The 12,915-nt window shown below is 46.2% G+C and overlaps 1 protein-coding gene across 1 annotated transcript in view; it reads right to left on the bottom strand.

The window, feature by feature from the left end:
* The window catches only part of Rbm47 (RNA binding motif protein 47), a 133,806-nt gene extending 121,156 nt beyond the window's left edge, over positions 1-12,650 (bottom strand). Inside the window, exons 1-3 of the mRNA XM_055629387.1 lie at positions 12,577-12,650; positions 12,258-12,418; positions 11,782-11,914 (exon numbers count right to left, since the gene is read on the bottom strand). The gene's annotated coding sequence lies outside the window, so the exon portion shown is untranslated. The remainder of the gene's footprint in view (positions 1-11,781; positions 11,915-12,257; positions 12,419-12,576) is intronic.
* Positions 12,651-12,915: the final 265 nt, after the last annotated feature.

Here is a 12,915-nt window from a genome sequence, read left to right as displayed (position 1 = left end):
CCAGGAAACTCCTCAATAGGGCAATATTCCGAGATGACTACCGAGTCTACCTGGCATTTAAAACTAATGAGCACATTAAATGTTAAGTATACAGTACAAGCATCAAATGCTTAATAAATGCCACGTGACTATCTCATGTATTCCAGGCTGGCCTAGAACTCATTCTGTAACCAAGGATCACCTTGAACTTCTGGTCTTCCTATCTCCGATTGTGAGCCACTACTTTTAGTATCTGTAGTGTTGGGAGTTACGGCAGCTTTGTGCATACTAACACATTTAAATGAGCTACTCCATTATCCTTTTTTTTTTTTTTTTAAGATTTATTTTTATTTTTTTAAATGTGTCGGGGGGGGGTGCACGAGCACACACACTTTGAGCTGAACATTATAGACAGTTGTAGGCACCTGATGTGAATGCTGGGAACTAAGCTTGGGTCCTCTGGAGAACTGAAGCAGGAGGATTGCCAGCTTAGATATAGTAGCAAAACTCTGTCTCAAAACAACAACAAAACTCTACAAATATTAGCTGATAACCACAGGAATTAGCTAGTGACCAGAGGCTTCTACCTGCCCCTGGGCAAGCCCGTTTCAGTGAGTTGTGCAGTAAACAAGGAAGGGAAAGCAAAGGAGAGGCTGACCCCCCAAAGGCAGAGAAAGTGACCTTACTAAACCCCGGGTAATTATACAAAGAAAGGAAGAGCAGAGCTATCAAACAGCTGTGGCAGACCAGGAAGATATTTGCCAAGCCCAAGGTCTCATGCAGAAGTTCTCAGGCAATATTAAAGATACCAGCACTTCTGTTGCATGCCAGGTCAAAGCAAGACACCTAACTAAAAGGCTGCAGGGGCCAGGGAGTAGGGTAGCTGTGGTAGAGCACCTGTCTGGCATACCGAGGCTCAATCCCCAGCACTGCAAGCAAACAAACAAACAACATAATGGAGAAAATCCACTAGCAGCAGTTGGCCCTTGGAAACTCCTAGAGGTCGGAAGAAATACTGAAGAACACTGTCAGCAGTTACTTCCAGAAGAATCATTCATTAAAATTAAACAGTAGAAAAAAACATGATAAACCATATAGTAACAAGAGCTAGTTTAGCGCAATTGACTATGGGACATGCGATTCACAAGAGCAGCTTAAAAACAAAACAAAAACAAACAAAAAAAAAAAACAAGCAATGAAAAGCAGAGGACTAGGAGACTTAAATGGAGAACACAGGAAGACTGCCAAAGGGGCAGCTTTGATTTGGAAATGGGGAAGTGCTGAAAGGATTGTGACATCCCAGCTCTTGGCTCTGCCTAGGACATTATTTAGTCATCAGGTTCTATCAAAGGCTGGTGGATACAGAAAATAATGAAACCACAAAAAAACATGGCAGCTCAAGCATGACCTAGTAGAAAACCCACGTTCATGGAGATGTACCCATGGTTGTATTTCGATTACTACACATAAGGTATGATATATTTTGGACCATGTGCTGTGCTGTGTAAGAGCCTGGCTGTTTAACTCATTCATTCAACAAGTATTTATGAATCACCTACGATGTGCTTGGGCTACAGCAATTAACAAAGCAGGCATTCCAGTCACAGAGAAAGAGCCTATAAACCACACAATCGCACAGCCTGCTAAAAAGTGATACAGAGAGGCTGGACAAATAATTCAATGGTTAAGAACGCACACTGCTCTTGCAGAAGGCCCAAGTGTGGTCCCCAGCACCCACATCAGGCAGCTCATACCCACCTGTAACTCCGGCTCTTGGCGATGCAACACCTCTAGACCCTGCAGGCACCTGCCTTCATGTGCACAGACATCCACACAGGTACCCACACATACACACGTGATTAAAACAAGACATCTTAAGTGGTATCAGGGTGAGTACAGGCGAAGGAAGAGAGAGGAGAGAACCAAGATAAAAGACAGAACTGCTGTTTTAAGTAGGGGGATGTAGCCAGGCAAGGTAATAATGCTGACGCTGAGGCAGAAGAATTACTGGAACTTGGAAATCTGAGGCAAGCCTGAGCAACACAGTGAGAACCCATCTCAAAAACAAACAGACCATAGCTCAGTGGTAGAGAGCTTGCCTAGCCTTCACAAAACCCCAAGCTCAAACCCCAGCACCACACAAAAATGGGCTTGGTGGCACACACCTGTAATCCTCAGAAGGCTGAGATGTGATTGACAGGATGGGGTGTACACAAGTATGGGAGAGAGAGGGCGCTGGAGGAGGCAGGGGAGGAGCTTGCTGATTGGCGTCAGTCAACGTGGAAGGAGCCTCTGGTGTGAGAACATGGGTGGCACCATTTCATTTCAGGGCCCAGGTGGTACCGACGGTTCCAACTGGCTCGTTTCCTACAAGGCTCATTAATGCCAGCTGAGCTGCTGGGTTCTATTACTCACTGAAAATCTCCATCTATTCCCAAGGTAGATTACAAAACTCACAGTGTGGAGAAAAAACAAAACAAAACAAACAAACAAACAAAAAATCCTGCTGTTTATACTGGCTCAGACTGGTTTCTCTTTGCTCTGCCCACATCACTTGAGTTAGCTCCCAGCAACCTGCCCTCCTTCCTCATCTCCCTTCTGATAGTCACACCTCCCGCCCACCAGATAAACCACAGTGGTAACAAGGCTCCCAGGCTGGTCTAGTCACCTGATCGTGACCTTCCTCTTTGGGAATTTTCCTTTTTGTCAACTGAACTTTGAGAAAAATCTACCTTTCTCCCAACAATTACCTAAGAAGCATGTCCTAATCACGAGGACACGTCTTTTTCTTCTTTTCTTAACTGTGTACTAGCAAGCATGGCTGAGGGTGGCGGTGGGGGTGATTGGGCAGCGGGGCTGGATGTGGGTCGCTTTAACAGACACTGCGTGCTAAACCAAACAAAACCTCGGCGAGTTCAACATTTTTGAAGAACGCTCCTGCAGAACAGGGCGACGGGCACCTGAGCTCCATGACAGTCCCCTTACCCCACCAGAGTTCCAGGGGCTCAGCAGCTACGGCATGACCTCAATCCTGACTCTTCCCTGCCTCAACTCCCGATAGCATCAGTCTATTGCTTCTTTGACACATTTCGGTAGGATGCTTTTGAGATCACACAGGCCGCCCGGAAGAGAGGAAACCAGCACCTGGGAAGGACGCTCTCCAACCTGCTGAGTCGCCCGCAGGCTGGGCAGTCGGCTCCAAGTTCTCAGCTTTGTGAGTTGGCACCCCTCCCGTGGTGGGCTTTTGGCGACGCAGCTGTCTTTGAGTCATTTCTGTAAGTAACTCCTCACCCGTACTCCCATAAGTAATCCTGATAAAACTCACTGGTTCACCACGCTGGACTCGGGTGCTATCCCTACTTTATTGTGGCTTCCCTGACCGAGGTGACTGGATGTGTGTGCTGCGCCTCACCCAGGAAGTCTGGTCACCCAACAACAGGCCTGCACGTGCTGGCAATGGCCTTTCAGCGAAGGCTGCGTGTGACACTGGGAAGAATCATGGATCCAGCTAGAAAAGACTACAGGAGAAAGTTCTTTCTCAGAGTAGTGAGGTAAGGGTCCAAAGCTGTGGCCAGACCTGGTGGCCCAGGCCAATGCTTTCAGCTCCTCATGAGGCTGAAACAAATGGATCTTGAGTTCAAGGCCCAAGGTAAGTCAACAGCCATGGACTTCTTCCCTGGACAGGTGGACAGCTGTGGGATATGTGGAGAAATCACTTGCAAACATCAGCTGGTAGGCACAGAACAGAAAGGCAACGTTAGGCACAGGTCCTGTCAATCACAGTTGCCTGTCCCACGGAGTTCTCTGTGTTACCAAATCCTCCTTGTGGTGGCTACACAAAGGCAACTTTGTCTTGAGAGGATGGACCTACTCTTGGCAAAGGCCTGCTGTCCTGAGAGCCATGCCATTATTTTTGGAAACAAAGGACAACAAAAAGAAATATCATTTTAGCAGGAATCCAGCCCACCCAAGGGAAGTAATATTAAAAAAAAAAAAAAGAAGAAGATAAAACCTTGCCTGGTGTGGTGGCACACACCTGTAATCCCAGTACTGGACAGATGGACCCCTGCTTGCTCAAGACTAGTCTGATACCCATTGCAAGGTCAGGCTAACCCAGGTTACAAGTCTCTGCCTCAAAAAAATAAATGAATAAATAAACAAACAAGCTAATAAATGCATAAAGAAAATTCTGTTACTTAAGATTGATTGGGGTTGGGGGGTGCTTATTTTGTTTGAGACAGGGTCTTGCTACGTAGCTCTGGCTGCCCCCCAACTATACAGACCAGACTGGCTTCTGATTTATGGTAATCCCGTGTGCCTCTGCATCCTGAATGGTTGAGATTTACAGCCATGCACAATTAATGCCTGGCAGTATTTTTCTTTTCTTTTGAGTTGTCAAAATTTTGTTTTGTTTTGTTTTGGTTTTGGTTTTGTTTTAAGTGACTAAGCCAGAAGCTGAGGAAATAGCTCACTGGGTACAGTGCTAGCTATGCAAGCCTGGGGCCCTGCGTTTGAATCCCTAGCATCCACTTAAGAACCCAGGAACAGCAGCACATTGCTCTAGGAAGATGGACACAGGAGTGTCCCTGGGTTGGCTGGCCAGCTCGTCCCGCTGAATCAGGTTCAGTGAGAGACCTGGCTCAGAACAAATATACGGTGGAGTTTGTTATACACACACAGACACACTGACATACAAACACACACACACACACACACACACGTGCGTGCGTGCTCCCGTGCACAGGAGCCAGGTCAGGGTTCAGAAACACAGACACATAGACACCATTTGTGTGTCCACCTGCTTCTATCCACACACAGGGGACTCCTGAACTACACCTCCATCCCCAAGGTAGATAGATACTTCTCCTGAAAATTTTCACAGGCTGGCATTTCCTTGTCAGGTATAAGCACCCTGACCCCATTGCAGCTGCCCAAAGTGCAGTACTGGCTGTGCACTCGCGCGCGCACACACACACGCCCACATCATATTGGTGCACAGAGTTAACTCTTGCTCATCCGTGCAAAGATCATTCATCCTTTCTGGGAACCGGATATCTTCTACCCTTACTGAGGGAGTCTGACCAAAACTGGCTACAAGACAAAGGGAGGCTCAACTGGGAAACTAAAGCTGCCAGGGACCCCTGTCATCCAGACATTCACCACACCAAGTATGTCTTCCTGCTGGCTGTCCTCACATTCATAAAAACTATACACATACAGTAACCCTGAACACTTGATGGATACTGTTTTCTCGATTAATGTGCCTGGCTATAATCTCAAAATTAAGTATACATTCTCACCAGGTGCATGCCTGTAATCCTAGCACCCGGGGAGGCAGAGGCAGGTGAGTTCAAGGTTGGTGGTCTACAAAGTAAGCTCAGGACAACCAAGGCTACACAGAGAAACCGTGTCACGAATAAACCAAAAAAAAAAAAAAAAAGTATACATTTTCAAAATAGGAAAACAAAGGACTGCTGCATGCAGGGTTTGGGATCCACTTTGTCTTTGAATGACAGACACCTGGTCTTGATAATCTGAAGATTATAAGCTGAAGCAACATAGTGATTGTATTCCTCAAAGACTTACTAGAGGCAGCCCCTTGTATCCTACCTGCAGAGTTACTTTATTCTGTTTCATAAACGTGTAAATCGCATATTTTTAAATACACCCTTTATTTTTATACCACCTAAGTTATTTTTATACAATCTAAGTTCCTACGATGAGTAAATATAGTGGGAGGACTTGGGCCTCAGTTGCAATCAGTTCCGTAGCTGCATCTTCAACTCATTCAAAGCAGTGTCTACGGCAGCATGCTAGAAACATTCAAATTGTACAAGAGAGGGGAGGGAAGCCAGGTATAGTAGCACACCAACAACGCTCTGGAGGCTGACACAGGCACTTTGCAGTGATCCTAAAGCCTGTCTGGGCTACAGAGTGAGACTGTCTGAAAAATCAAAACAGAAAGAAGAAGAAGAAGAAGAAGAAGAAGAAGAAGAAGAAGAAGAAGAAAAACCCACAAAACCAGACAAGAGCAAGGAGAGAGACAGACACAGAGAGGCAGGCAGAAAAGCCTAAAGGAGAGAAGCCAAATTATCATAGTGGCCAGCTTGCTGGCACTAGTTGATGGCATTGATGATCTTCAGGTGAGCTGGTAAATGACACACTACTGGCATGCTCAGAAATCACCTGTTTCTGGGCCACTCATTTCTCCAGAGGTTTTTTTTTCCTTTTCTACTCTCAGTGGAAAATTCCACCCCTCCACCATTTTTTTAGGGTTTAAAATAAGATCTACAAGTTTATAATCTCAGTTTTTCAAGGGCCTGAGTCAGAGCTGTAAGTTCAAGGCGGGCCTGGGAAATTCACCAAGATCCTCTGGTTCTCATTCAGATAAAATGAGAACAAGCTGAGGATACAGCTCAGTGGTAGAAGGTTTGTCTAGCAGATGCAAGGCCCGTTTAATATCATATACTGAGGGGGACCCAAGGGGCAGCTATCTCCTGCCCCACCCCCCTCTCCTCCAGCACGGATGCTGACGGAACGCAGAAGAAACTATCACAGAAACATAACCAATGAGAAATCTAGTTCAGACCATTTCCAGGGTGTTTTACTGACAAGGGGATTCAGGGCCACACACAAGGCAGCAGGGCACCATTTCCTCCCGAATCTGTCAGTCTGGGTGTTTCCATCAATTTGGGGCAACATCTGAACAATCTTGTCTCTACACCAGTTCTGTGGAGGGGTCCATGCCTTCCTCCAGGCCTCCTATCTTGGAACCCAAGTCATATACATTGTGGCTATGGAAAAACTTAACTAGTTCTCTGAAGCAATTAGCCTCAGTAAGTAGTTGTTTTGACTGACACACAACTCGTATGATATTAAACCAGGAAATCCACATCATCACAAGACACAGAGACTGCTCCCAAGAGGAAACTCTCTCTCTCTCTCTCTCTCTCTCTCTCCCTCTCTCTCTCTTAATCAGGCCAGAAATCCAAGGGCTCCAATATAACCTTTACCTTGGAATCGTTCTGACAAGCCCTTGGAGCTAATATCTCCACTGTAGATTCATAAAAATCTGCCATGTGTATTCTACACTCATGTGAAAAACAAAACAAAACCAACAACAATTTAAAAAAAAAAAATGTTTTTTCCCAAAGTCCTGGGAATCACCTTCAGAGAAGGTTTTGGGTTTTTTTGTTTTGGTTTTTGCTCCTCATGTTAATATCCTATCATAGAAACATGAACCTAGGTCCAACTATAAGGAAAAGTTCATTGTCCTCATCAATATCCAAATATATGAACTCTTGGGTAATCCAGAAAAGCCAGAAGAACAGAGCTGTCTCAAATAAGCACATGTTTTCCTGAGCCAGTCAAAGCTCAATTATTTGGGCCATGATTTGCTTCTAATCTTGAGCTTAAGAGTGTAATGTTGGGGAACTGGGCTAGCAGCAGCTGAGGGAGGAGAGTGACAAAAATTTGAGGCCAGCCTCAGCTACAGAGTAAGAACTTGCTTCAAAAGAAAATGAAACACGATAATCAAAGGACAGTTTTAAGTCAGGAGAGAGTGGGGCTCAGGGGTAGAGTGACTTGCCTACATTCTAGAAGGCCCTGGGGTAAGAGCATAGAGCCTGGAAATTAAATCCAATCATTATGCAAGAACCTTTATAAAAATCATCATTTAAAGCAGCTTGTACTAGCAAATGAAAGAGTTGAATTAGCATGTCCTTATCATACAAGGAAAATGAAAGGAATCTCTTCACTTGTTTTGTTTTGGGGCTACCATGTAGCTGAGACTGGAACTCTCAGCCCTAAGTACTTGGTTAAGTATAGAGAACTCGAAACCAAAAACATTGTTTCTTTCTTTGATTGTTTTTAATCCTCAATATCACCAACCACTTTAGCAACCAAGCAGAACTCTGCACCTTTAATAAAGAGACAGATTAGTAAATAAATAATATAGTTTTAAAAACTAAATAGCCCAGCATGGTTTTACATGCCTATACTTCTAGCAGGAGAGCAGGAGAGCCAGAAGCTGCAGTTGCAAGCCAACCTGGGCTAGATTTTGAGACCCTGTCTCAAAAAAGTCAATCTGTTGACTACTAAAACTACAGTGGGCTTGCCAAATGACCACACTCACTGTGTGATCTGGTGAATGTAGGTTCAATTTTCAGAACGCACAAAAAGGTGAAAGGAGAGACTTACCTTCACAAAGCTGTCATCTGATTGCCTACACATGCCTCTGCACATACACATACGTGTTCACACACAGAAAAACAATAAATTATTTTAAAGAAAACTATTGAGGGTTCTGGAGAGATGGCTAAGGGATTAAGAGTATAAAAGGACAAAAGTTCATTTCCCAGCACCCACATGGAGTTGGTCACAACCGCCTGTAACTTCAGCTCAAGACAATCTGACTCATTCCTCCAGACTCCTCAGGTACCTGTGCTCATACACAAACAAAGCAAAAACAAAACAACAAAATCCTATACAAGCCGAAGACAAGGCTCAGTGGCTAAGAGCTCTTGTTCCTCTTCCAAAGAACCAGAGTTTATATCCCAGCACCCACATCAGGCAGCTTACAAGTGGCTCTTTCTGGCTTCTTCAGACACACACACACACACACACACACACACACACACAAATAATGTAAGCCTTGGGGCTGGGGAGATTTCTCAATGGTTAAGAGCACTGGTTGCTTTTCCAGAGAACCTGGGTTCAATTCCTTACACCCACATGGGAGTTCACAACCTTCTGTAATTCCAGTGCCAGGGGATCCAACTCCTTCTTCTGGCCTCGAAGGCACCAGATCCACATATGGTGCACAGATACTCATACACATGAAATAATTAAAAAAAATTTTAACTAAAATAAACAATGTCTTAGCCAGGCAGTGCTGGCCCACACCTTTAATTCCAGCACTCAGGAAGCAAAGGCAGGTGGATCTCTCAGTTCCTAGGCCAGCCTGGTCTACAGAGCGAGCTCCAGGACATCCAGGGCTACACAGAAAAAAGCCCTGACTCAAAAAACCAAAATAATAATGATGATAATAATAAATATGTCTTTAAAAAAAAAAACCTATGGAGATTGCCATAAAATAATGTTGCTGAATTTTGAAAGCTACACAATTCTGAGAAGGCAATAATGGACAGAAAGATAAGTCTGTTTATATTTAGAATTTGGATTTTAAAATGAAACAAAACACTTGCTGGCTCAATAATGCAGAGTTCGTTCTATTCCATCTACTCAGGGAATAAACAGGAGGGTCACAAGTCTTAGACCAGCCTAGATGATATAAAGGAGGCCTATCTCAATAAATATATAATGAAAGTAAGAGGGGGGGGGTAGCTCAGTGGTAAAGCATTTGCACACTAGACTCTGTGAGTTCAAGTCTCAGATGGGGACAGATGAAAACACTCTGGCACTGCTGGAGCTCACTGGAACCCAGCACAACAAACACTCTGGCTGAAATAGTATGTTGCACCTAGCCAGGTAAAGGAAGACCAGAGGCTTAGCTCTGCCAACTTATCTGCATTTGATGAAGTTAATCATGAAGCTGGCAAGAGTGAAAAACCTGATCCTCCATTCTTTGCCCCTGCAAAGTTAGAGGCCTCCGGTATCTACATCAGAACAAGGGGAAGGTCAAGGTGGACATGAAAAGTGCAAAAACCCAAATTACCTTTCCCCTCTTCCTCCAGTTTCCCTCTGACAGCTGTGTTTGGTTAGCACCCCCCACCCCAAATCATCACATAGGGTTCTGAGGGACTACTGTGCAAATGACTGGCAGTGTGAACCCCGAAAAATGCAGCCTTCTTCTCTTGGCTCGAGGCTTTGGTCCATTTAGAGGCTGTGCTCTAGGCCGACAACTTTTGCCATTCAGGTGTGGCACCTGTGCTGTGGCCCACCCTCTTCTTTCCTTGGTGTGACTCCACAGTTAGATCCTTTATTATTGATTTGGTTGATTGGCTTGTTTTTGTTTTTGTTTTAGAGTCTCCTTGTAAAGTCCTGGCTTTGCCTGGAACTTGCTTTGTAGACCAGGCTAGCCTTGAACTCAGAGAGCAACTCTTGGCTCTGACTTCCAAGTGCTAGGATTAAACACATGAGCCACCAAGCCCTGCTTTCCAGCTGCTCTAAACTCTCCAATCCCCTGTGTTGGCCTCGTCAGTGCTAGAATAAAAGGCATAAACCTGAGACTACATTTTCATTTTACTTATTTAATTACATTTATTAATCAATTGATTGATGTGTGGGTGTGTGTTGTCCCAGGTGCCACTCTGGTGTGTGGAAGTCCCAGGACAACTTGTAGGAGTGTTTTCTCCTTCCACCTCCGTGAGAGGAGGATGGAACTCAGGTCCTCAGGCTTGGGAGCAAGCCACCTCACCATCGTGAGGAACCCAGTTTTAATTTGTAGTCCTCCTAAGGAAAACTCTTTGGTGAGTCACTACCAAAAACTGGAGAGGAGAGACGTTTGACTTTTATCTCAACTAAGTAATGGGAAAAACAAAAACAAACCAATAATGGCCTGTAAGTACCTAGAAGACCATATCTGTTCATCACTTTGATAAGAATAAGGAAGCCACATCACTAAGCGCCTTAGGACAGTACTGGAGTGCCAGTCAACTTTTACCTAATTAAAACAGAGTCACTTATCCGAAAATTTCCACTTCCATTCATTTTAGCCGATTCCTTAAACGCCCAGGGACTGCAGACAGATCAGCTGTCATATTTGGGAGACTCTACTCTGTTCTCCACATTGAGTTCTCCGCTGGGAACAACAGCTAAGCTTCCTCCCGGTGTGGCCTCCAGAAGTAACCCTCTACAGGAAGAACCCCCCTCGGCTCTGGTTAGCACTTAAATGGGCCGCCCCAGTCACCCAAACCTCCGAAATGCGCGCTAACAATCCGCGTCTAGTCTCCTGTGCCTCGAAGCGGCCGATCATAGTTTTTCAAGAGGAAAAAAAAAAAAAATCTTTTTCCCCCTCTATGGAAAAAGTCTCACGTCTACAGGAAACAAGATGCGGCTGAGTGTATTTGCTCTTCCAAAAGCTGACGCTTTCAAATCTTTTTTTATAAACCCTTTAACTTCCCACTAATGAAAGAAGGCCATCAAATGAAAGATAAGTACTAAAGGGGAAGAAGAAGAGAGAAAGAGATTGTTTTTTTGTTTTTTGTTTTTTGTTTTTTGTTTTTTTTTTTTTTTTTTTGCAAAAATCAGGACCCCCTGGAAGATTCAGGGACAGTAGTAAGGACTGCCAAAAGTCCACCTTACCTTCTGTAAGTGCTTGGCGTCGCCCACTTCAGAAATTAATACCACTCACAGCCCGGTGGCGTTCTACAAGGCTAGGGGGTCACCTATAACATCTTCGCTGGCAGCCCCCTTTTTAACTAGACAAACCAAATTAAAGAGTCTCCAAGCTGCTCCCCACCGTGCGGCTTAAAGCAACAGATCGCTCTAGGCTTTAACTCTGCCGGGCTCTGGGAATTCCAGTTTGTCACAATTTCTCAACCAGAGCGACCTGCGGAGAGAAACTCCCCCCCAAGCCCAGAGCCCGGCTTCTCGGGGTCCCGGAGCTCGGCGGCGGCCGGCTGGGCTGGGTCGTACGAGCTGGCTGCGGGGCGGCTGTGGCCCGGGCGGAGCTGCTCGGGGTCGGGTCCCGTGGAGCGTGGCGGAGTCCGGCAGCGCTTGTTGCCTCTGCAATCCCGGCTCTTCCCGGTTCCCTCCCTCCGCCTCCTGCCCTCCCCCAGACGAGGCCATTCGCCTCACAGTAGCAAGGTTGTCTCGTCGACTCCCTTCCCTTAAACTCACCAAACCAGATTTTTACTCCCAACACCGGCAACTTCCCGTAAATCTGCACTGAAATTTTATCCTGCTCGCTGAGCCTCCGCTGGCCGAAGGCCAGTGCAACATTCCTGTTGTTTTAGGAGCGCGGATACCTTAGCTGAAGGTTTAAAAAAAAAAAAAAAAAAATCATATCGAACTGGCCCCGATTGTACGACTTAGGAACTTTGGCGGCTCAGAAAGTCACATCCATTTCAGAGCTGCAGAAGGGACCCCAGAAGTGGCACCTGCCCCACCTGGGGACATCTGGGAGAGCGGCTTCCGGCCGCCCGTGGCTGTTCCGAGCAAGCCACCCTGAGCCTGCACCGAGGACTAATCCCCGAATCCCCGGGCGAGTGCCACCACCCTGGCCTTGCGGGGCAGGAAGGCGCTGGAGCAGGTAGGGCGGCAGCGAGCCCGGCCGCGGGCCTGCAGGAAGCCAGGACCTCTTGGGCTGTCCTTACCTGAGGCCGAGCATGTCTCAGAGAGAGCCCTGACAGGCTCGTCACGGGGCCCAAAGCCCTGACCTTTGCCGGGGCCTTCACAGCAGGGCCTGGGGCCTGGGCGCCGCTCGTTCAAAGTGGCTCATTCTTAATGCGCTCTGACCTAGTGTTACAGCTGGTTTCTAGAAAGGGAACAAAAACAGTGCATGGAGAAACTGCAGCCAAGCCCTCCCTTAACCTTGCCTCTGATCACTGCAGAGCTGGCTCCAGATCCGACCCCAGCCCCACTCCCACGAAACCCACCCAAGGGCCTCGGTCCCCGCCCCACCCCTCGGGTTACCTGTTTATACAAGAATTAAGGAGCCTCCTGCATTTCAATGGAGCGCTAAGCCTGTTTGGAGGCGCGGAATCGGCCAACAGGAATCGAATTCTGTGACTAAACAAACTAGAAGAGGAAGCGGGCACCACCAGGAACCTAAAGTTGTGATTTCGGGTTGCAATGTCATGCAACTGGGGGGGGGGGGGGGGTACTGTTTAGCAGAAGGCTACTTTAATTAAAAGAATGATCCGAAACCGTTTCCCCCCCTCTAGTTAAATGGATTGACAGGAAGCTTAGAAAAATATCTGCATATATAGTATTAGCCACCGTTGTTAGTGGTGTTATTATCATGTGTTATGG

The sequence above is a fragment of the Psammomys obesus genome, unplaced genomic scaffold (genome assembly GCF_907164565.1).
Source record: "Psammomys obesus unplaced genomic scaffold, mPsaObe1.curated_primary_1811, whole genome shotgun sequence".
Taxonomy (NCBI): domain Eukaryota; kingdom Metazoa; phylum Chordata; class Mammalia; order Rodentia; family Muridae; genus Psammomys; species Psammomys obesus.
Note: the sequence above shows the minus strand (reverse complement) of the source record. Positions and strands in the feature narration are given on the sequence as shown.